This window comes from Urocitellus parryii, chromosome 2 (assembly GCF_045843805.1).
Source record: "Urocitellus parryii isolate mUroPar1 chromosome 2, mUroPar1.hap1, whole genome shotgun sequence".
NCBI classification, from domain to species: domain Eukaryota; kingdom Metazoa; phylum Chordata; class Mammalia; order Rodentia; family Sciuridae; genus Urocitellus; species Urocitellus parryii.
The window spans coordinates 44276870-44303343 of NC_135532.1; the positions used below are offsets into that span (position 1 = coordinate 44276870).

At 37.2% G+C, this 26474-nt stretch overlaps 1 protein-coding gene across 1 annotated transcript in view; it reads left to right on the forward strand.

Annotated features, from left to right (window-relative positions):
• Nucleotides 1-22163: 22163 nt before the first annotated feature.
• The window catches only part of Akap11 (A-kinase anchoring protein 11), a 47420-nt gene continuing 43109 nt past the window's right edge, over nt 22164-26474 (forward strand). The window contains exon 1 of the mRNA XM_026380027.2: nt 22164-22194. The gene's annotated coding sequence lies outside the window, so the exon portion shown is untranslated. The remainder of the gene's footprint in view (nt 22195-26474) is intronic.

Below are 26474 nucleotides of genomic sequence, written 5' to 3' on the forward strand. Positions count from 1 at the left end.
CCCACAGATCTGGAACTCAGGCCTCAGAGAAAAGGGTGTTCTCCTGATGGTGCTTGGGGGAGTGCCAAAGGAAGGAGGTGGAGAACAGAACCAGGTGCCTCAGCCACAGTGAGAACTTATGCCACCAGGACACTGGTAACTACAGCAAAACATGAAGAGCAGGGCCTTCCTCTCACTGCCATCCAGTCTCCCTCTAACATCTCTGTTGGGCAGGAAACTAGCTGCCAAAGCCAGTGCCACTTACAGAGTCCCAACCCCCGGCATCACAAAGCAGAGTATAAAAAGGTTATTTGGAAATAAGAGAAAAGTTTAATAAGTGGCCACTAAGTGTCATAAGAATAGCAAGTCTTCATCAGTTATTAGTTATATCAGACACAACCTGAATCACATTCAGAGGGCGAGAAGCTGTCCCAGGAGGTATAGTTGAGGGAATGGCAGCGTCTTAGCTTGGAAAAGAACACTCAGGGTTGGGGAGTGAAGGTAGACCAGAGGAAATGAGATTAGATATATGTAAGGACTGTCTTCAAATATTTAAGGGGCTGCTGTGACAAAGTGGGTTTGTATTAGTTCTAAATGAGATATGAAAGTGAAATCGACAGGAGAGACTACGATGTCTAAAGATGTGATAGCTCATGAGTTCCCTTGAGAGAGGAGTTTGAACGGAAGCTGGCAATCACCTGGTTCCCACAAGAATATTAATTCCATGAGGAAAGAGAATGTTTTCACCATTGTATCCCAATGCATGGAATAGCGCTTGGCTATTGGGTGTATATGGTATGTATGTATATGCTGAACATATGTATATGGCATGTATATTTGTTGAATAAACCAGAAGTAATCAAACATCAGATCAGAAGACCAGATAACCATAAGTGGCTCTCAGTCCAGCAACTGATCATACATAAAGACCAACTATGCAGTCCTAACTGCATTAGGAAATAAGTGAACCAAAATTTAAGCTCTAGTTCCCTTTAAAAGTGCTATTAACCAATGTTTTTATATACTTACATCATGACTCAGTACTGCTTGATTCTGACAGACTTTCTGAATCATATTAAATTACTTTTAATTTTAAATGCAAATTATACTTTATTGTATACTAATTCTTCTTAAAGTAGCAATCTGTTTACCTAGCCATAGTCTTGATAAAGCCCAGTCCCTTAATCTTGACAGCAAATGGTTTATCACACAAGCAAATTGGAATTTTCACCGGGAAACCTAAATACATGAGAGCTTTCAGGTAGGAAAATGAGACTCCTTCAAATAGTACTAGGAACTTTCCTTTCCTAGCTCTGCTCCTGCTGTTTATTACTCCTTGTCCCACCACTGGTGCATTCACAAAATATGACACTTGGTGCTGTAGTGAGTAACATTCATCTCAAAGCAAAACTGAGATGGTTGTACTAGCCACAAGAATGAGGCACTACAGTAAAAATAGCATCCAAACAGTATACAGTATTTCTTAGTTTAAGGCACCATATTCTGCAGTGAACCTTCATGACGCTCTGAGTTCAGTATTAGACCCATTTGGAACATCCTCATACCCTTTGCATTGGTTCCATTTCGAGCAATGACATTTTTGATAAATGTGGGCATTGGAGCACTACTCTTCCTTTGAAGAGCCATACTGACTCACCAAGTAGCAAGCAGCCCTAAGAACCACAGCAGGTAGAAAATGTTCTCTGTGTATCTCTTCTTCCATACAGGCCTCCCTCTCACCCAAATTGCAGCCAGGTAGCTCCCAGCAACTGAGAAGTCACAAGTGAAAGAGGTCTTACATCAAATTTTTCAGGCTTTTTTGACTGCTACCTAAAGTGAAAAATACATTTTTCCCTAGTGTACATAAAAATGGTTGTGTGTGTCTATGTGTCTATACAGACACACACACATATATATATTATATATATATATATACAGCATATATTTATTCATGATTACATATTCATGTATAATAATAACAGCACTTATTTACATGCAATATGCCTTAGTATTTTCTGTTTTTTAAAAATATCAATTGCAATCTTTTAAAATGATTTTATAACCCACTAATGAAAGGATCAGCAAATGTTTCCTGTAAAGGGCCAGATTGTAAATACTTTTGGCTCTGTGGGCCATGTGTCTATGGCAGGAAAGCAGCCATAGACAATGTGTAAACCAAAGGGCACTATTTTTAAAGCAAGATGTTGACACAACCTCTGCACTAATAGATTAGAGCCCATAGTAATAACTTAGTGTGTGAGAGTGGGGTTGGGATAGTAGGGGTGCTGGGTTTCATACCTAGGGCCTCAAACATGATAAGCATACATTATCACAAGGGTAAGTCCCACAGTACTATTTAAAATCACAGTTCAATAGTTTTCCAATGCTCAGCTGACCATTTGAGAATCATTTTGAAAGGACATTAAAATTTTTTCAAGACTTACTATAAATCTATGGAATTAGAATCTCTGGGGAGGGGGTCTGGGATGCCAATATGTGTATCACCCTCTCCCCCCACTCCACACACACACACCCTGGTGATTCTCACATGTGGACTACATTTGGAAATCACTTATCTAATCTCCTCACTCACCCTGACCCCCATTTTATAGATAAACAGAGACCCTGAAAGGCTGCATTCTAGGTTATAAACAATTGTCCCAAAAGTTTAAGAGCCTAGGCCATACAAACTGGAGACTTTGACACAGTGCAGTTATACTAGAAATTAATAACAAGAAACAACATAAAACTCACCTCTTACCATTCATTCAATGTGAATCCCTGTAGCAGTTCAGCAAAAAGTGATTAACCAATTAAACAACAGATGCCAATCCCCTCTACACTGATAATAAGAATATTTAGCATCCTGCAGCTACTGTAAAAGGTTATTCAGCCAAAAAGTTAGAATGTTTGAAAGTTCATTACTCCAAGATGACAATTTTCAACTAACAAAAAAACACTAATATGTAACATTCCTATTAGCTTAATTATGATTCAATGAACTATGTAATTGCAACTAGAAATCAAATTATTAAAGCATACCAGCTGATTGGAAAGTGATTAATCCTAACAAATTGTTTCATGTTTTTTGGCATAAAGCACTCTTAAAAGTATAATCCCATCTCTGTTTTCATCAGAATAGAACTTATCTTTATACAAACTTTATATAATAGATTTCAAAATGTGAACACAAAATGCATACAAATTGACACAAAAATTAAAAGTTAAAAACTGAGGTTAGTGAACATTCTTTGTAAATGTCTATGAATTTGTATATTTATATACACTTTATACCTGCATTCCTTTTTCTTTGAAGGTGAAATTCATTGTGGTATTTTCATATATGTACCTAAGATAATTTGGTCAGTTTCATTCCACTGTTCCTCCCTTTTCACATCCTTCCTCTCTCCCTCAATTTCCTTCCTCACCTCCACTTATTTCTCTTTTGTTTTTATGGAGAAAAAAATCCACACTTTGCATTCCTTTTATACCTATGCATTTATTCTGCAGTCTCTGATAATACTTCGTATTTTAAGTATTAACTGCAGTCAGTTCTTCCTTCTGTGCATTGAGTCAAAAGAAAAGCAAACCTTCCAAATCCTCCTCTGAATAGCTGGGGTTTTCCTCGTCCTTGTCTGCTTCTCCTTCTTCACTGTATTCACTACACATAGATGTGCACATTTGAACATCCCTAGTCTACTCTCCACCTCCATCCACTACCACCTACTCATCCATAGAGTCTCCGTTTAAGGGGTCCTCCAGCAAAACCTTTTAAAACTCACCAAGAGCATTGAAAAGTTAGATATTCTCATCTCTATTACCATTACACTTTGTTCCCATTATACACCTCCACTAGAGCAATTATATTGCATCATAATTATTAGCATAGCTATCTTCCCACTGAATTTCATTTACTTGAGAGTAGAGAGCATATATTATTCATCCTGTCCCCATTATATTGCAGAACTTGGCTCCCAGCTGATCTTCAATAAATGCCTTTTGGACAGGTAAAGAGAATATTTTACTTGGAATATTTTGTTTGAAGCTCTATGTTTGTGAGTGACATTACACTGCCTTTGCCTAGTTTGGAAGTTAGGTACATTAGTTCATAAATTAAGTTGAGAGAATAGTTACTCATTTTCTAATCTGTGAAAAAAAATTGTGTAAGAATAGAATTATCTGTTTTTTTTTTCTTTCTACCTTCTTGGGTTGGATGCTTAATATAAATTTTATCTTTTCCAATGTAAAATAGGGAAAATGATCAGTTTTCCTCCAAGAACTGCTTTTGCATTATCCCACAAGGCTTTTTCTCTTTGTTTTTTTGTTTTTGTTTTTGTTTTTTAGGAACTATGTATGACTTCAAGACAGTCAACTGCTTGTATAGGAATCCAAAAGCCAAGTTCAGTAACTAAAGTGAAGGCCATGTACTGAGACTCTATACACCTCTAATCCCAGCAAGAGAACTGGTCAGGTATCCTAGACTAGCATGGTAGAATCAGGACAAAGTTAGTGTTCAGGGATTTCTTGGGTGTTCAGGCTTGAAGGCACCCCCTGCCCTTCTAGATCTGCAAGTACACACCGATTACATGTGCTAACCTCCTAGATAGAGAGCCTTGTGGAGGGTGAGCCTCTCAGAAAAGTTCTCGTGTATCCCACAACTTTTAATATGTAGTCTCATTATTATATCATTTTAAACATTTAGTAATTTCCTTTATTATGTGTATTTAAAAATTTTTTATTTGTCCTAATTAGTTATACATGACAGTAGAATGCATTTATGCACTTTGGTATCTCATACATAGATGGGATATAATTTCTCATTTTTCTGAGTGTACATGTTACAGAATCATATTGGTCATGTAGTCACATATATACATACAGTAATAATGTCTGTTTCATTCTACTATCTTTTCTATCCCCACATCCCCTCCCTTCCCCTCCCATCACTTCCTTCTACCTAATCTAAGGTAATTCTCTTCTTCCCTAGTGCCCCCCACCTTATTGTGAATTACCACCTGCATATTAGAGAAAACATTTGGCCTTTGGTTTTGTGGGATTGGCATATATTCTCTTAGCATGATATTCTCCAACACCAACCATTTACTGGCAAACACCATAATTTCTCTCTTCTTTAAAGCTGAGCAATATTCCATTGAGTATACATACCACATTTTCCTTATCCGTTCCTCTATTGAGGGATACATAGGTTGATTCCATAGTCTAGCTGTTGTGAATTGAGCTGCTATAAACATTGATGTGGCTGCATCACAAAATTGTATGCTGATTTTAAGTCCTTTGGGTATAAACCAAGGAGTGGGATAGCTGAGTCAAATGGTAGGATTCATCCCAGGAATGCAGGGTTGGTTCAACATATGGAAATCAATAAATATAACTCATCATATTAATAGACTTAAAAACAAGTATCATATGATCATCTCAATAGATTTAGAAAAAGGATTTGACAAAATATAGCACAACTTCATGTTCAAAACGTTAGAAAAACTAGGGATAGTAGGAATATACCTCAACATTGTAAAAGCTTTATGTGCTAACCTCAAGGCCAACATCATTCTAAATGGAGAAAAGTTGAAAGCATTCGTGCTAAAAACTGGAACAAGGATGTCTTCTTTCATTACTTCTATTCAACATCATCCTTGAAACTCTAGCCAGAGCAATTAGACAAAAGAAAAAAATTAAAGGGATACAAATAGGTAAAGAAGAACTCAAACTAGCACTATTTGCTGATGACATAATTCTATATCTAGAAGACCCAAAGAATTTCACCAGAAAACTTCTAGAACTAACAAATGAATTCAGCAAAGTAGCAGGATATAAAATCAACACCCATAAATCAAACACATTCCTATACATCAGCAATGAATCCACTGAAAGAGAAATTAGGAAAACTACTCCATTCACAATAGTCTCAAAAAAAAAAAAAAACTTGGCAATCAATCTAGCAAAAGAGGTGAAAGACCTCTACAATGAAAACTACAGAACACTAAAGAAAGAAACTGAAGAAAACCTCAGAAGATGGAAAGATCTCCCATGCTCCTAGACACAATATTGTCAAAATGGCCATACTACCAAAAGCATTATGCGGATTTAATGCAATTCCTATTAAAATCCCAGTGACGTTATCCATAGAAATAGAAAAAGCAATCATGAAATTTATTTGGAAAAATAAGAGACTCAGAATAGCTAAAGCAATCCTTAGCAAAAAAAAAAAAATGATGTGTATTTTTGATTTACAAAATTTTAAAAAATATATTAAAGGCAGCTTCCTTCCCTGGAGGTGAAGGTGTGTGATGGGCTAATTTCTGGTTCATCTTTACACTGTGTGTTATACTCTAAATGATTTTGTAACACCAAATTCATTTATTGAAACCTAACACCCAAAATGATGTTATTTGGCAGTGGGGGACTTTGGAATATGATTAGTGCATGAGAGTGAAGTCCTCATGAATAGGATTAGTACTTTTAAAAAGAGGTTTCAGAGAGCTTCCTTTACCCTGCCACCATATTAGACACAGCAAGAAGAGAACTTTTATGAATCAGGAAGCAGACCCTCACTGGACAACAAATCTTCCAGGATCTTGATCTTGGACTTTGCAACCTCTAGAATTGTGGGAAATGTTTCTGTGTATTAGCTATGCAGTCTATGGCATCCAACCTTTTGCTACAATAGCCTACGGAGTAAGACACTTAGGGAGCTGCCCTTTTGTGTGTTTTATTAGGAGAGAGGAGTGGTGGTAGATTCCTGTAATGTTCCCCACCTAGAGTGGATCTTGGCTTGACTCTCTTCCTCCTAAGAGCCTAGGTAGGAGTCATTAAAACACAACTCAACTGAGCCTTTTTTGGGCTGGGGGGGAAATGTCCTTTAGATAAAATCTGATTTAGTGATAAACTTAACTCCTTAGGTTCTTGCCTTCATGTAGATTTATCCGACATTTTTAGTTATTTACAAAGGAAGGTTGGTCTAAAACTATACTATCTAATGTGGTAGCCATTAACTACATATGGCTACTGAACATTTGAAAAGTAACTAGTTTGAGTTTTCTAAATATACACATTCAATTTTGCAACTCAGTATGAAAAAAGAATGTAAAAAGTCTCATTTTTTAAACTGACATATTACTAAAATTAAAACAGTTTATATGTATTGGGTGAAATAAAATATATTATATTTGGAGCCTGGTGTAGTGGTACATGCCTGTAATCCCATCAGCTTGGGAGGGTGAGGCAAGAGGATCATGAGTTCAAAGCCAGCCTCAGCAACTTGGTGAGGACTTAAACAACTCAGGTCCTGTCTCTAAATAAAATACAAAAAGGGCTGGGGATGTGGCTCAGTGCTGGTTAAGTGCCCCTTAATCCAATCAAGTGTTCTGTGATGTAAAGTAATAAGATTTTTGACTTGTAAAATGTCATTATGTTAGTTTAGAGAACCAAATATGAAGGTAAAAAAATTTGGGTAGTGTCATGTCAGGAATGTTCCTTATACTTTAAGAAAACTGATGCTTAAAAATTAAGGAAGGAAAAAAGTTGTAAACAACCAGAGATATGAAAAATTGTGCTCTATATGTTTAATAAGAATTGTAATGCATTCTGCTGTCATATATAAATTTTAAAAAAGAAAAAAGCTGGAATAATTAGATAGTCAGAGAAAGAAAAAAAGTAAGTCCCTCCTCATAAAATACACCAAATGAATTCCTGATAAATTAAAAAAAAAAACATGTAAAAAGCAAAACTTCAAACCTTTCAGAAGACAACACAAAAGAATATGTTTGGGGCTGCTAGGGATTAAGCTCAGCCTTGACCTTATTTAGCATATACTCTATTACTAAGCTATACCCCCCAAACCAATAGAATATTTTCATGTCATTGGACTAGGAAAGGATTATTTTAAGTAAGACACAGGAAAGCACACTCAATTTTAAGAGAAAACTGGTAAATTTGATTAAATAAAAATACAAATTTTCTCTTTAATAATAAACAACATATGAAAGTTTACAGGCCACAAACTAGAAAAAATGTCAAATGTACAAGTTACCATGATTTGTATTCAATAAATACACATATCTCATACAAACCACTCACTTTATTTTTTTTAAAGGAGAGAGAGAGAGAGAAAGAGAATCTTTTTTGTAGATGGATACAACACAATGCCTTTTTATTTTTTTCTTTATTTTTAAAGTCAGGTTTATTGAGGTACAATTTATAAACCAAAAACTAATTCTTTTTAGTACATAAATTAATCCTGATGGATGCATTCAGTTGTACAAACACCACTACAATTAATATATAAAATATGTATTTCATTTAAAAATAATTTTGTGGGGCCTCATTATAATCAATTCCTCTCCTTGCCTCAGGCCCTGGCAATCACCAATCTATTGACTATCGGCATATTTTTGTCTTTTCTAAAATGTCATGGAATTATGTGTATGTAGCTTTTTGAGTCTGGCTTCTTTAGCTTAGCATAAGAAAATTGATATAATCCATATCATTGCTTATATCTGTAGTTTTCCCTCTTTGTTGTTGCATAGTATTCAATTATATAGATCTACTAGTTTTCTTATTCTCTCATCAGTTGAAGGACATTGAGTTGTTCCCAATTTGGGGTGATTGTGAAAAACTTCACAATAAAAATTTGTATGCAAGTTTTTTTGTTTGTTTGTTCTATGTTTGTTTTAGCAGTACTGAGAACTGAGCCTAAAGTCTTGTACATGCTAGGCAAGCATTCTACCATGAGCTATATCTCCAGCCCTTTTAATTTTTATTGGGCCAGGGTCTCACTAAATTGACCAGGCTGACCTTGAACTTAGCACCTCCTGGCTCAGCCTCCTGAGTAGCAGCACTGTAGCCAGCTGTGTGTAGGTTTTGTGTGACCATTTATTTTCCTTTCTCAAAAGTAAACACCATGGGATTGCTAGATTATATGGTAGGTATGTACTGTACAGTTTCTTATAAACTGTTAAACTGTTTTCCAAAGTGACTGTGCAATTTGCATTACCACTTATGATGTATGAGTATTTGTTTCCATTCCTCCCATCCTTGCTAACAACACTTGGTACTGTCCGTTTTTTCTTTTTTTAAGGCTGTTCTAATAGGAGATTAATGATATCTTCCTCAGGTTTTATTTTGTTCTTCCTTAATGACTAATGATATTGAATATAATTTTTGTGCTTCTTTACCATCTTTATATATTATTAGAAATAAATATTTAAAAACAAAACAACCCATTAGAAAACTGTACAAATTATATGAATAAACAATTCCTGTAAAATGAATGGTCTTAGTCCATTTTGTGCTGCTATAACAGGATATATGAGACTGGGTCATTTATAGTGAATAGAAATCTATTTTCATGCCGTTCTGGAGGATGGGAAATTGAAGGTCAAGGTGTCATCCAGAGAGGGTCTTCCTGCTGCGCCATCACATGGTGGAAAGCAGAAGGGTACAAAGGAAAAAGGGAAAAACTTATCCTTATTTAATATCATTAGTCCCACCAATGAGAACGAACTCCACATGGCCTAATCACCTCTCAAAGGTCCTGCCTCTTAACATTGTTAAAATGGCAATTAAATTTCAACATGAGTTTTGGAAGGCACAAACATAAACCATAGTGGCATTCTGAATAGTCAATAAATGTCTAAAATATGCTTAATAGTACTCATAGCAAGGAAAATAAAGGAAAATGATGTTTTTGTTCCTCACACTGTCAAAACTACATAGATTTTGTCAGGGATGAGAGGAAATGGGAATTCATATATGCTGAGGTGAGATTGTAAATCAGTACAACTATCTGGAGACATATTTTGTAATACCTCATAAGTTTAAGACACATCTAGTCAATGACCCAATAATTCCACTTGTATGTGGTATACACGTATGTGGGTGCAAAAAGATAATATGCAAGGATACTTAAGATTGTGTTAATGAAATTGAAATATTTAATAGAAGGAGAATAAATAAACTTATTTATTAATTCAATTGGATGAATTAAATCAATATAACAAATCAGTATAGCTAAATCTCAAGAACAATATTAAATAAAATATAAGCTGGTTCTACAAATAAGTACCACATGATACTGTTTATGTAAAACATTTGAACACTCAATAGCATATATTGTTCATGGATTCATACACATAGAGTAAAATTAATTTCAAGATAGTGCTTTCTCATAGAAAGAAAGGAAGGGCAAAGGGATTGGAGAATGGGGCTTTAACAGTACCTAGAACATTTTGCTTCTTTTTTTAAAAAAAAAAAACTTATTTTTTTTAGTTTATTTTATATATTTTATAACTTAAAATGATACCCTACCTAGTTTTCACTTTCTGCCTCCATCTCTCCCTGCAAAACAACCCTGAGACAGGCTCTAGGACCTACCTTTACTCATTAGGGTACACAAAATATTCTAGTGTCTCTAATTTTATTCCTCTAATTTGATAATACATTTCCCTGATTCATAAGATTTCATATAGCTCTTTTCATTGAACTTGAGTTTCTTGGAACTAAGGAGTTGATCAAGTACTGCAGGCCTCCCTTGCTTTGGTCATAACTTTTCCCAGTTGTGTCTTCCTGTATTCATGTGGATAGAGACTATTTTATTTTATTTTGGGGGATTGAACCCAGGTGTGCTTAACCGTTGAGCTACATGCCAGCCGTTTTTTATTTTTTTGAGATAGAATCTCACTAGGTTGCTTAGGGCCTTGATAAATTGCTAAAGATGGCTTTGAAATTGTGACCCTCCTACCTCATACTCCTGAGTTGTAGGGATTACAGATTTGTGCCATCACACCAGAATCAAGGCCATTTTGTTTGTTGATATATTTTGTAAGTGCCTGCTGATTGTCAGCCTGAATTTCTGAGTATCTCTTTAGTCTAGATTCTCTGGTGCTATGGTTGATATATAGATATGTATATATGTGTGTGTGTGTGTGTGTGTGTGTGTGTGTGTGTGTGTGTGTGTATTTCTTTTAGTTGTACACAATGCCTTTATTTTTATTTATTTATTTTTATGTGGTGCTGAGGATCAAACCCAGGGCCTCACATGCATCAGGCAAGCGCTCTACCACTGAGCCACACGCCCAGCCCGGTCTGGTTTTTTTTTTAATTATTTAAAAATATTTATTAGTGCATTATAGTTATACATAATAGTGGGATTCATTCTGACATTCACAAATGCATGTAACATAGTTTGCTCCAGTTCAATCTTCAGTACTTCCTCTTTCCCTCCCATCCTTCCTCCCCCTGACCCTCTTCTTCTACTCTTTTGTTCTTCCACTTATTTATTTATTTTGTAAATTGGTGCATTATAGTTATACATACAATTAGGATGAATTGTGATATATTCATGCATGCATGAATAATTTGGTAAACTACTTTTTGAACCACTTCCCGTACTAGATGTTGAATCCTTTGACACTTGCTACATTTATGAACTATCTTTGGGATATGGAACTTTGAGCTCCAGACTGGGTTTCTACCTAGCTGTGTTGACTAAGATTTGTTCTAATCCAGTATGTGAGTGAAATTGAGAGCTTCAGTTAAGAGTGATTAAAATTTATAGCTCTCAGCACTTGGCTTAGTTTTCTGACTTCCTTCCTAACCTGTGTCAGACTGATCAAATGAATCACTCTTGAGAGCCAGTTCCTAAAAATAGAAAATTTATTAGGACACAGCTGTCTTTCACTACCTTCCCTTACTCTTCAGACTTAAAATACTTCTTGGAACTATAACCCTTTGTCTTGAAATGAAAGGGGCATGTATGTCCTTTAAGGGTTCCCCCAGCAAAGCACGCCCCCAATTTGCCTCATGAAATGCAGCATCTTTTAGCATCACTTTTGCTTTCACCTAAAGAGCTCTTATTTGAACAACTTGGCTGTTTTGTTATCTGAAGATATCTCTCTGGTTCTATACTAGGCTAGTTTCCTGCTTCTCTCCAAAATGCCTCTGTTTATTGCCTTGTAAGAGATAGTTCACACCCACATGACTTAACCTTTTTAGCAACTAGACCGCATCCAACCTGTAATCCTCCTTATCTTCAAGGCTCCTCACTCTGAATCTCATACGGCCACCCCAATTTGTCAATATTTTTCAGGCCAAGTCTCAAGCAAACATGAAAAGAGAGAGTTACAAGATATTGTAAAGAGATATGCTTGTTGCCCAATTCCCAATTTTGTGATGGACCATTGGGAATCTGCTAATTAAGGCACAATCCCTGCCTGCCTTTAACTGGCATAGAAATTGAATTGGAAGCATAGAAGCAAAGCTAATGGGTAAAGCAGGAGGCAGACCAGAGTCACAGGCTCAGAAAATTTATCTCATGTAGGCTTCCTGGCAAATATCTTTTCAGGTATTCTCAAGGAGCATTAGATCCTTAAGGATAGGAGGTGATGCTATTCTTCAAGTAGACTAAAGAGCTCTCTAGGGACCAGATGCAGTAGAAATCCCAGTACTATGGGTCCCTGCATCTTCCCTGGAGGGCAGTGGCCAAGGACCTAAATAGCAAGCAGAGGTGAGGAGGCAGGTCCCCAGCATTGTTCTTTGTATTTTATACCATTTGTTGAAGTACTGAATTTGTTTCCAGTGGAGCCAATAATCTGGAATGACAGTAACTACATACTCCTAAATATCCTTTGTTAGTATGAAAAGTTGGAGTTGAATTGTCTGGAATAAAGGAGCCACTAATGAAGTACACTGTAGAATTTGAAAGTATTAGGAGCTATAGAAATATATCACCAATATGAAGGTCATAATGAGAAGATGAGAACCCTACCAGGTAGCCTTGTGAAGGGCTGAAGGGAGAGAAGTATCAGGATGTTATGGAGAATAGTAACATGCCTTTAGGGTTAGCTTTGGGTACCATGACATTTGAAGGTCTTAAATGCATTTAAGTTATCCTTTGTGGCTTAGAATCCCTCACAGTATTCTATAGCTAAAAGCAGAAGAATTAGCCCAGGAAATTTCTTGGTTAGAAAATATATTTCATAGGTATTTGGTGATAAGGTTGGGTGATTTTTAAATAAGTGAGTTAGATGGTAGGAAGGAGAAATAATCAGTTATCTTGGTGGTAGGAAGGGTGCCCCTGAAGATACAGCTTTAGGGTTTGGCTGGTTACTCTGTCTGATTAGCAGACTGGGGGTGGTATCCAAGGACATTTTGAGAGACAGGCAAAGAGGTTCTGCCTAAGGCAGAGTATAAATAGGGTATCTGCAAACATCTTTTTTCCATACTGAGATACTTTTGAGAAAGAAAGGGGTGCTCACAATAGGAAAATATTCTGATCATATCAGACAAAACAAGATGTAAAGTCACCAAAAATATAAATATAGAGGGGTCCTCAAACCAGAGTAATCATGTTGATCTCTGTGGAGTTAAAAAGAGGACCAAGTGATTATACAAATGATTCCTGTGGGGGTTCTCTGGCGTAAGTGAGAGTGAGCCACTTGCTATCGGAACAGCTGTGAAGATGATGTTATGTCACTGGAAAGGGAGCTTAGTGAGGACTCTTATGAAGGTAGCCTAGTGAAACTTGATGCTTGGCAGGGGGCACAGAAATCTGGGGCTTTTCCCAGCAGGTGTTTGTTCTTGTGTATATCTTGTACATCATCACACTCCATTACTTTCATTTTTCTACCTGGAGTTATCAAAGGAAAGTAGGAAAGTAGACTTTAGATTGGTCAAAGTGAGCAAATGAACAGAGAATAGGATTCTTTTATGATATGTAGATTATTTGAAAAAGACTTCTCTCCAAGGACAAGCAGAGGCTTAGATTTGTCTCTATATTAAGAGACAAAGCTTTGTCTCTATATTAAGATATTATTGCCATACCTGGGTGAGAGACAAGAGGTCCAATGTAGGCTGAATCATAGTATAAACGTTATGGTGTCACAAAACCTTGTGCCCAATGGAGGTGGTGAATCACATCACTGAAATCAGGAGAGAAAGCATTTGCATGTCCTGGCAGAAGGACCTGGCATATAGATTAAGTATGGGATCTCAGAATCAAGTGTCATTTCTGCAGGAAGGACTCCTGTCTGTAAGATGGAATCATTTAGTCATGTCTTAATGAGTGGATGCTGTAGCAGAAAAGAGCACTAACTGTCTAGCTATAGACAGGCAGAAATGTCGGCATTTCAGTATGACATATGGAAAGGTAACAACGGTATGACTAATGTGATTGAGGAGTTTATTTTCCCACTGGAATATAGTTGACAATTCTTAGAATCACACAAGAGTAAAGTAAGCAAGAAATGTTTGTGAGAATTTTTTTAATTATAAAAATATAGACTAGCATTAAAGTTTGAAGGGCATGGAATCTTGTAAATGTTGTAAATCTTGGGATTTCTCTTTCCTATAAAGGAATGCCATTTTCTCCAACCATACATAAAAATTAGTGTGATACTTTATCAGGCCTTATTTTTCTGCAGATCTCACTTTCATCAGGTGTTTATATGGCAATTTCAGAATAGATATTGACCCATCTAAAAAGGAGAAAGAAAATTACAGGCTATTTTACCATTAAAGAAGAGCTCTGCAGGAATCATGTTATACCAGTTATACGCTGCTACAGGCTTAATGTTTGGAGATAAGAGGAACTTTGTAAGAATCTTATACTAACTGATGAGGATAGCAATCTGTACAAAAGTAAGATAAGAGCAGGCTTAAAAAGAAAAAAAAATAAAATTAATTTAGAGATAAGAGCAGAATAAGAAATTAGGATCTTATAAATTTGGACTCCATAAGGCCAATCAATAAAGTGTATTTTTAAAATAAACTGTATATGGTATTTGTCTGCAATCCCAGCAACTGGATGATGGAGCTGTGGCAGGAGGATCCCAAATTCAAGGATAGCCTGAGCAATTTAGCAACACTCTATCTCAAAACTAAATAAATTAATTTAAAAGGCTGGGGAGGTACCTCAGTGGTAGAGTACCCATGGGTTTAGTCTCCAGTATTGCAACAAAACTATTACATTTTAAGAATCCTAATTATTAATTTCCCCCCTTATATTTAAACCAAAATGTATCTCTTTCCTCCGAAATATAAAGAGAGAGTCCTAAAATATTTCAAATATGAAAGCCTTTGAATTTCAGTTTGGTGTTACTCTGAGTCTTCCATTCTTTAGATTAAATACCAATGGTTTGGGGCTGGGGTTGTGGCTCAGTGGCGCAGCACTTGTCTAGCATGTATGAGGCACTTCGTCTGATTCTTAGCAATGCATATAAGTAAATGAATAAAATAAAGGCCAATCAACATCTAAACAAATTTAAAAAAATAACAATGGGTTTAATTTCACATATAATATATTCCCAAGTCACCTCATCTCTGGTCATAGCTCACTTGGTTAATGCAGGTATGGACTGAGTAGCTCAGAGGAGTAAGTCCATTACCTCTTTTATTGTGAGTATCACACTAACATTCATATTGCCTAAAGTTGCATTCGCTTTTTTTTTGGTTTTTGGCCAAAACCTTCAGATTGAAGAGATTAGACTAACCATGAAGTGATAGAAGACAGTGAACCAACAAATCAGAGATGTTGGGCTACTTTGGTGTTCATGAAGATTGGCTATGAAGAATCCTACTCTGTCCTTCAGAAAATTGGCTGATTTCATAATTCCATTGTGGGGAAGGGACCAGGGTTGTTCAACATGTCCCTAAGGAATCCCAAAGAAGGATCAAAAACTAGTGTGGGGCTAGACTATGCATTTCTAGCACAATTTAATGGCTTAAAATTCCAAATAGAACAGAGATTTTTCTAAAGTCTAGGTCATGAAGTATTCAAGGTATTTTAAAAGATCTCCTTTTCAGGCTAGATTTTTACCACAGTATTTAATGAGCCAGAACCAGAGGCAGACATGCAATACTCATGTTTCATCTGTATGATGTTATGTAAGGATCACATAACATTTCTGTTAGATTTTGTGTGAGCTAACTAATGAATAAAGATGCTCTTATTGGCATGTTAAAATTTGAAAAGCAAGTAACCAACCACCAGGAATGATTCACCTAGGAAAAGATATGTTTTATATTGTCATAAAGCTATGTTAATATTCAAAAGACTAACTTTGCCCTTTAAGTACATAATCCAGGAAAAATTATGTAATATCTTTCTAAAGTAGCGAGCATGCTTACTATTGGCCCACAGGAAGAGGATGTCTACCCTAACTTACGCAAAAGACATTTTTGAGAAGTTTAGTATAAGATTTTGTTTTGAAAATGAAATTAATTTTACATTTACTTATAGTAATTAAATGTTTGATAACATTCATTGAGTTAGTAATGTTTGTATAACTTTTATAAGACCTTGTGCTTCTATTTTAAAATTAACTACAATACATGCCAACTATTTAAAGTTAGCAGGGTGGTGATGATATTTAAAGTAACTCTCTTATTAAATAATTATATTTAGGCATGATTTTGAATTTTGGACAACTCGACATTTTCTTAAAAGAGGGTACATATATATTTTGCATATTGGAAGTAATTAGCTATGACTATGATGATCTATATGGGAAGAATCATTGTATTTGCATATGATAACAGCACTCAGATTTATTTTGTTATTCAAGAATTCTGTAGTTTAGAATGTCACCTTTCAATTAATACCTGCATTATTTCCTAATTAGTATAGTTATAATCTTAGAATTCATTGAACATTTAATGAGCACCTTATATAAATTAAAACATTACTAGGTATCCTGTTATAACACTGGCTGAGATGTGTTTCCATTGTTCAAGAGACTCACTACAAAAGAATTAAGTAAGTATGAGGTTATAAACTTTATGTAATAGACTATGAGGTAATATATATGCTTTTAAAGCAAAGGCATGAAGACTTATAAAGCTCAGTGGTAGAATGTTTGCCTACTATGTGCAAGGTCCTGGGTTGGATCACCAGGATGAAAAAACAAAACACAATATATGAAGGACAGACTTCAGCTCTTAAATTAAAAAAAAATATTTTTACATATTTAGAAGGCTGATATAATTTCCAGTTTTCTACTTTTAGAATTTTTACTTTGGTTTATTATTAAATATAAAAATGCATGTAAAGTAAGCATCAAACATAAAACAACAACAATAAAAAAAAAACCCTCTGGTGTGCTGCATTATCTTTCCCTGTACTTTCCAATGTTCTACATAATGAATGTGTATTCATTTATAATCATAAAATACCAAAATCCCAAACTAAGGAATGTGGACACGATGAACACTGTGTCTGTCTTGTAAAAGTAAATAGCCAGCTGGGGCTATCATTCATGCAGGAAACATCACTCAGGGAGGAATTTGCCATGTAGGCCAAAGTGAGACTCAAGTTTTCAGACAGGAAGCAACATGGAATCTGATTTGGCTGTCAGAGGTTGCTAGTGTAAAGCTCCAAAGCGCCTGGGGAAAGATGATTCCTGCCTTTGTAGTCAGAAGGTCATCAGAGGGATTAAGAGCCTGGCTTTGTGTAGTATGCTTGATTTCACTAAAAAGTTGGACCAGACTGAACCAGCTAATTTTAGTCTGAACTATCGCATTTAGTGGCTGATGTGATCTAGAACAAATTATTCAACCTTGATGGGTTGTAATTCTTTCCTGTGCCTGTAACCCAAATGTCTTGGCTTTATTAGAATATGTCTACAAATGAAGGTAATATTTCCATTTTGTAATTACAAAAATTACAGTGGAGAAGACACCACTGATTTGATTGCTAGCCTACTAAAATGTCCCCAGGAGACATATGTGAGTTTTCCAGGTACTCTTTTAGGTGTCTTTAGATACAGCTTGTGTTCTCTGACTTAGCCCATTGTTGACTTGGTTCCTTTGTATACCATTAGTCTCTCCTCTTCCTACCTCTTTCTAGTAGGGAGCAGGAGTCACTTGTGTCTTCCTCCGCTATAATAAATATCCCAAGCAAAGGACAGGATTTGCCATTATTTTTCCTTAGCATAGCATAGATTTGGTTTGTAACATTTATCAAGACTTTGCTAAAGAATCCTAGGACGATAAGGGAAATAGAACAAAGAGTAGTTGGGGAAGAACCACCTCCCCTCCAGCTTCTTCCCTCCCCTCTCTCTTTCCCTCCTTCCTATGAATAATTATTGAGTACCTATAGTGTGCCAAGCAGGGGTAATCAAAAACAGATGTGGTCCCTGCTCGTGGGATGTCTAATAGAAGAGAAAGATAATAAAGACAGGTACTAAAAATGATGGCACAAATAAAAATCATTATAAGTTGAGAAAATAAAGAGGTGCATACTGATCCTCGGAAGGTAGGACAAGGTTACTGAAGAAATGACAGAAGAACTCAAAGCTGGAGGATTGTGGACATTCAGATGTTAAGGGGGCTGGGTAGAGCAAAATATACAGAACTAAGGAAATAGTTTATGGAAGGCTCTGAGGCAGAGTCTTGTCCTATTTTGAAGAAATAAAAGTGGGGAGAATGATATGAGAGCAGAAGAGAAAGTTAGGCAGTCCATGGGAGAACCATAATAAGCCACTGAAAGGTTTTAAGCAAGTGACATGGTTGGATACAAATTGCCTACATAAAATTATCTCTGTGGATAGAGTGTACATGCTTTTTTAAAAATATTTTTTTTAGTTGATGGACCTTTATTTATGTTTATGTGGTGCTGAGGATCAAACCCAGTGCCTCACACATGCTAGGCAAGTATTCTACCACTGAGCTACAATCCTAGCCCAGAGTGTACATTCTTTAAACAGTAGGCAAAAAGACAAAGCCTAGAAGCAAAGTGACTATGCTCAGAAAAGAAATGTAGACTTTGTAAACTGGATAAACTTTATGTCTCATACTTTTTTTTTTTTTTGGTACCAAGGGTTGAACCTGAGGCACTTAACCACTGAGCCATATCTCTAGACCTCAGGGTCCTTCTGAGTTGCTTAGGGCCTCACTAGGTTGCTGAGACTGGCTTTGGACTTGCAATCCTCCTGCCTCAGCCTCTCAAGCTGCTGGAATTACAGGCAAGCACCGCTGCACTCCAGCATCTCATACTTTTAAAAGTATTAATAGGAATAAACAACATCCATACAAAATGTGAACATGAATGTTCAAAGCAGCACTTTTCATAATAACCTAAAAGTGAAAACAACCAAAATGTCTATCAGCAGAAAAACTGATCAATAATATATGCTATATATGTAGAATGGGATCATTATTTGGCAATAAAAAGAAATGCTGATAAATGTTACAACATGGATGACCTTTGAAAACACTATGCTAAGTGAATGAAGTGAGACACAAAAGATACATATTGTTTGACTCCATTTACATGAAATTTCCAGAATAGGCACTTTTACAAGGACAAAGGAGACTAGTGATTGCTTAGAATTGGGAATGGGGTAGATGATTGACTGCTAAAAGAGTATGGATTTTTTTAAGGGGACAAAGCTGTTGTAAAAATTAGTTGGGTGATGGTTGTACAACTCTGTGAGTACACCAAAAAAAACATTAAATAGCAGGGGATGTGACTTACATTTCAATGAAACTGTTAAAAAAGAATATTGTTTTTTTTTTTTTTTTTTAAAGAATCCCAAAACTAGGGACATGGTACAACCGAATCTTTTTTTTTTTTTTAATACCTTTGTTTTATTTATTTTTTTAATGCGGTGCTGAGGATCAAACCCAGTGCCTTCACAGGTTCTAGGCAAATGCTCTACCACTGTGCTACAACTGCAGCCCCACACTTGGATCTTAATATTAAATTTCTTCTCACTTTATATTATTCATGTACTTCAAATAATTATAGCTAACTTGAGACCACAATGACTTTATCACTAGGGTGAGTTGAGAGGCTTTGATGGTTCTATTAATATACATTAGAATGGTAGAGGAGACCTCCTTTCATCTAAATCTGCAGTGCTAAGCAGCTGCCTTCAGATAATCATTCTAAGAGCTGTAAACCTTAGAAAAAGTATGCAATTAACATTTTAACAAATAGTCCTACTTTGTCACTTTTTCCTTTAAAAAAGTAACCCTATAGCATTTCTTGAAATATTGCTTTCATTAAAATTAAGGTGTTAGCTTACTATATAAACTCAAACCTAAAAAACTTATTTTCCATCTAATTCTTAAACTTAGATTAGGAACATGTGAATCATTATTTATTAAATACTACATAGGTTCAAAATAGCTTCAGAGAAAGGGAATATAAGGTTAAGCAGGTGGCAATGCTTCCGTTTTCACACTCTGAGAAAGCCAGTGGTTCTTGGGAAAGCATTCCTGGTATCTGTATGAATCAGTTTCATAGTTCCTCAGCTGGTATGTGTGTCCAGTTTCATCTGGCTTGTGCTACTGACTGTTAGGTTTTCATAAAAGTTCATTTCCCTTTCCAGCTTCCATCCTACTGGTGTGTGCATGCCAAAGTGTAATTCAGGCTTAACCACTTTGCATGTAGGCTAGTTAAATTGCTTTTTTTTTTTTTTTTTTTTTTTTATGTTTGAGGAAGTGATGATAAGGAAACTTGATTTGGTTGCTAGTTAACAAGAGGGTTTCAAGTTGGTAGTTAAGTCTCCCGATTTGTTTTAATGGAACTTTCCATTTTCCAGCTTTCAATCTCTATTTTTTTTCAAATTTTACACTTAAGAAATAACTATCTACAAGGAACATCATTTTATGTTTCCTTTTTCTTAGAACTGACTTTTAGACAGGAGAGGTGGTTATCTGTAGTGTAGATGATGGGAATAAAATCAAAGGTGAGCTTTTCATTTGGGGACCATTCATTTTCTCAAGAAACCAAAAAAAATCCCCGTTAATTTCTCTTATCAAATAGGAGAAACCCAATTACTTTTAATGAAAGGCAATAGACAGCGCTAGGGCTCTGACCTTATGGATTTCAGAAGAATGTCAAGGTCTTTGGTATTAATTCATTTCACAATTCTCTCACCTGGACTACAAGTGACTATAATTTCTTGCTTCTACTTTGGCCTCCTTAAAATCCATACTCTGCAAGGAAAAGTATTTAAAACCAAGCTTCTTATTGTTATTTATTTGTATATAGCATAACACGATGATCATGCACTCCCTCCCATTTGTTTCCATCATTGCTCAACAGCTCACAGTAGTGCCTAAAACATGTAGAAGCTCAACAAAATTCACTTAAGAAGTGAACATGTGAATAATCTTCCCCAACTCTTTTCCAACAAAAGGGTGCAACTTAATTCCTAATGAGGATACATTTAAAATACCGTTCTTATCTATCAGAAATTTTCTATTTGAGGAACACATGCCTTTGAGGAACATTGCAACCTGACTGTGGGACTAACCCTTCCGATTTTAACTGGACGTAACATATTAGCGTTTCACCTTGGCCCTGGATTTTTGGTGACCAGTGCTTTATTTTCTGATTTAGAAACCACTTAAAGACTTCAGGGTGTGCACTAGGGCCCAGAGATTGTCTTGGGTTGATTCTTGAGGTTCGGTAGCACAGACCGCCTGGTGCTCCGTGAACGGTCCTCCCGCAGAAGCTCCGAGAAGGGGCGGGGCCATGCGAAAGGATGGGTCTGACGTGGGCTGCCAGATCTAGTGGGGCTGCTGCTTCAGCTGGGCAGGGTCAGGGGCTGCGGAAGAAAACAAAGCCAGCCTTGTGGCGATGGAGTCTTGCTGGCCCCAGGCGATAAGCCAAGGGGGTAGAAGGAAACGAGACTGGGCCTGAAACCAAGCTGGCCGAACTAGCCAAGGCCCGGGTATTTTGCCAGAGGAAAGGGTTAAACCATTTCCAAGGCAACAGACCAGGAAGCGCGCAAGACGTTCACCGCAGGTTCGTAGGTCAGACTCGAGTTTAAAGCTCCCAAGGCTGAACGCGTTCTGACAAATGGCGAGGCCGCTCGGGCGTCAGGTGACCGGCGGACCAGTTAGGCTTGCTGCTCCGAAGAAGCACGTGGGAAGGTTTTTCTCGCGTTCCTTTTTTCCTTTTTTAAAAACCCACCCACTTTTGCGCGGGCTTGGCCACGGGGTGGTTCTCGCGAGAGTGCTCGCTCTCGTGAGACTGAGTGGGAGGCGTGGGGAGTAGGCTGTGGTGCGGGCAGGAGCTGCGGCGGCGGAAGCCGAGGGGGTGGGCAGGTGGGGGCGGGCCGCGGGGCTGGGAGGGGGGAGGGCCGGGGGCTGGTGCGGGTGGGGGCGCCTGCTGCTCGCCCGGCTCGCGCCACTGGTCGTTGCCGGCTGGTGACATGCTTGTGAGCTGCAGACGCTGCTGCCTCCAAGGTGAGCCTGGCACCGACTCGCCAGCGGCGTGAGCAGAGCTCGGGGTGGCGGTGGAACTGGGGGCCGGGATGGATGGAGAGGCCTGATTTGGCCTCTTTAGCTTCTCCGCCTGCCGGTGGTCTTCCCTTTGCTTCGGGGCCGCCTGAAGGCAGCGCTTTCGCTTGGCTGTGGGAGGCGGGAGGGAATAGTGGGGAAGGGAGGAAGCCAGAGGCCCTGGGCCCAGAGGGAAGGTGGTTCCTGAGTGTGAAGCAGGAGCTGCCGCCCCACCGTATGTCAGGCTCAGCTTCCAACCTCGGGGTGGTCTTCAGAGCCGGGCCCCAGGTACGTGGTGAGCGTACTTAGTTTGTGTTGGTGGTGTGCGCCTGAGAGCCTGTATAGGAAGAGTACGACGTTGCACATTGTCCCCAAATAGCATTCTTCACTGCCAGAATCCCTGAGCTCTGGACTCGAATTTTATATCAGAAACCGAAGCGTCAAGCGGCTCCTCTGAGAATTTATATTTGCGTTAGCTGTCAGGTTTTCTCCTAGGCCATTAGTGGCTTAAGTGATGGCCATTCAATATTCCGAATGATAGGGATGCCTTATTTTATTCCATGCATCTAAGCTGCTGTAGTTAAAAAAGGTGTAGATGTAATAAAAGCATTAAAAAACTCCCAAACTTTTGGCAAAATGTCAATGACAAAATCAACCATCACGGTGGTAGGACTTGGTAATGGTTCTTTTTCTCTACTGGTGAGAAATTCTGCTGAAGCACGTAGTTAATGGCCTTCGTGTATACTGAAGTTAATAATTCCAAACCTCTTTTTGGCTTTGTAATTATTCATTTGCTTTTAAAAAGCTTAAATTTTCCTCAGCATCCTCCCACCTTGTTAGGAATTTGTTATGTTGGTTAATAAATGATTTTGTTATTATGTGAAAATACTCAGAGAATATTCAGAAAAGATGGGAATACGTAGTTATGAAAAGTGATTTTGTTTTAATGTCTTGTTTATGACGTTAGAGTAAATGGTAGCCCAGTGCCCATATGATTGGTTAAATTCCACTATTTTATTTTGCCAATCTTTTAAAATGCATTCAAGTATTATTCTGGTTATTTATACTTTTTAATGTTCCTTGAGGCATAACTGACCCAAGAATTGACAGTGAATTTCACTGTTAGTTGTGGTGATGAGTAATTTATGAGAGATCAAAGATTGTAAGGGAATCAGGCAAGAAATTGGTTCCCAAGCTGAGCTAGTGATTACTACCCACAAAACTGCACTATTGCAAAGACTGATACTTTGCAGTATACTCCTGGACCGGTTATTATTTCTCTGTTGGTGAAGATGTAGGAGTTGCCTAGGATCCAGAACCAACAGTGAGAAATTTTCTAGCCTTCTCTAGCTCTGAACTCCAAGGGTAAGTCTAGAAGGTGAAGAAATTCTCCTTTGCCTTTGAAGATGGAAAAATAAACAGTACATCAAGACTAAACAACAACACCTTTTTTTTTTTTTTACTTTTTTTTAAATTCTAGGAACTTACTCTCTGGAAAAGGAGCTGAGACCAATTCAGAAAAAAAAATGTTAAAAGTCATTTAAAGGGAAATTTCCACCTATAAATAGGTAGGGAACTTCTGTCCATATAAGAAGAAAATGTGAAAAAACTTAGAAAATGTCTTTTTGTCAAGGGTAAAGAAGACCAATCTAAATGGGGAAAATTCCTTCCCATTCCATCTTGACAAACTGATTTTCAGAGATAGAAAAACGATTTGTTGCTATACTTATACTCTTTTGGCAAGGGTTTCAAAGTTTGGGGGCATTTGTTGCTTTGTCATGCCTTTGTAAAGTAGTTGAAGTAACTTTGGATAAAGCAATTACTAGTTAGGCAAACTGGTATTTTTTTCTTTTTGTCAAAGCAACCACTTGGAGGGAATGAGAGGTGGGGACAGGTCAGGAAAAGAACTTACCCTTGGTTGTGAGTAAAGGGTGTATAAACTGGTAATATGGTGAAAGGAAAGGAAAATGCTTTATTAGATCCAAATATCTTCATTTTTTTCCACTTATTCTTTTTTTTAAAATTGTTTTTGTAGTTATAGATGGACAGCATGCCATTATTTTGTTTATTTTTATGTGCGGCTGAGGATCGAACCCAGTGCCTCACACATGCAAGGCAAACGCTCTGCCACTGAGCTACAGCCCCAGCCCTTCCACTTATTCTTTTATAAAAAATATTCTGTTAGCTGTAAATTGACACAATATTTTTATTTATTTTTATGTGGTGCTGAGGATCAAACCCAGTGCCTCATGCATGCGGCAAGCGCTCTACCACTGAGCTACAACCCATCCCTTTCCATTTATTCTTATACATAAAAGTTCATTAAAAGTATTTCCTGTTATAAAGGCATTTGAAATGTGTAGGTAAGAACTTGGACATGATAAAAAGAGAAAAATTAACACTTTTTTTCTTTTTCTTTTTTTTTTAATTAGGTTGGTAATGTTTCATGGGGGAAAGTCGTTGTGTGATAGCCTGGAACAGAAAGATGTTACTTTAGTGAAAATGAGTTATAGTGTTAAGGGTTTGGGTTTTGAAGTCACTTAGACCTGCTAATTAAATATCTGAGTTTCATTTCCCTCATCCTTGAGAGTTAAAATATCTACCTCAGAAAGTTACTTTGAGGCACATAGTCACTGCTTACTCAGTGTTTTTTCTTTGACCTCCCTTGTTGGCTTAATAATTATTTGGCTGCAAGAAACAAAAAGCCATTTGAATTAGCTTACTTAAAAAAGGCATTTGTCATACAGTTGGAGCACTGCCTCTGAAGTCCATTTTGTGATTCCAGGTTGGGGTCCTGGGAACCATAAAGTCTTCAGGCAGTTAGTTGCTCTTCCAGTTTTTCCCTGGGAACATACTGTCTCAGATACTCAGGTACTCCATGCCCGTTCCAGTGTTTTTCATATTGGCCTTCCCTTCAAGGCTCTTGTTTTCTGCTTCCCCATTACTTTGGTGTGCTAGAGCATCTACATGAGACTCATTTTTGACTTTGAATCATGGTTCTTAAAAATATCTCCAAAACTCAATTCTAAATTTATATTGAGAGAACCTGATTGGTTAGATTTCTACTTCTTGTTATGTTGGTTGCGGTGGGGGAAGATGGGAATGGGAAATTAGTGGGGAGGAAACTTAGTTGTGTTTCACAGATTGTAGGGCTATATTTTTCAGACTACTACAGCAAGTTCTTTAAGAAAAGTGTGGATGGGGAGGAAATGATAAGTACTTTGGGGTACTTTTAACATCCTGTAGTTTTTCTAATAGCAGTGAGTTGAACTTGCTGTCAGCTTGGTAATGATCTAACCAGGTCAATGATCCCTTTTTAGGACAAATTCTGGGTGTGAGAACTGGACAAATTACTTAAATGCCTTAGTTTCCCTGTGTGTAAAATGAGTGTAATAACAGCACCTTCTCCTGTGAGAATTACGAATTCACATGTGTAAAGCACTCAAGGTTTAGCTGGCACGTGGCAGCCACAAGGTATATGTAGGGTGTTAGTATTTATCGGGTGCATACTGTATGTGTAGTACTGATATCTGGGCATCAGGAATGTTCAGAGCTGAATATCATTTCTGCCCTCAAAAGAGTTTAGAAGTCTAGTGGTGACCACTCATTTAAAACTATTTCTTGACTTCAGTGACTCTAAATTCTTCACACTGCCATTTATCTATCTATTTATTTATTTATTTTTAACCTGCCCCAGAACCCTTAGATTCTCTTAATTTATTGTTTGTCCTAGTCTTTGGGCTCAGCTTTCAAGCTTTGTGTTGTATGCATGGACGATTCTTAGAGTAACATTTGTGGCTTTATTTTAGTTGCCTTTGGGTATTATGCTGACATAAAACACCATCTTCCAGTTATTCTAAAAAATGGCAAAAGCTCTACCTTCTGTTTTCTTAGGCTTGAAATTTTAAAGTTGTCTTTCAAGCTTTTCTTGTCAGTTAATAGATTCTGTGTGGGCTTACAGGGTACCTCCTATGTGCCAAGCACTGGACCATCTGCAAAGGGGATCCATTAACATGTTCCTGCTACTGGGCAGCTATTACTGCTACTGGCAGATTTGACTGATAATGAGAAATGTGTTACTGGATTAAAATCTCTTTATGTCAGAAATAATCTTGTTATGGGTTAAGAAAATTATTTCGATTTATAGATAGCATATTTATGTTGAAAGCATATGTGAAGCTTTAGTATTTTGAGAGAGAGAGAATGAATGTGTGTGTGTGTGTGTGTGTGTGTGTGCGCGCGTGCGC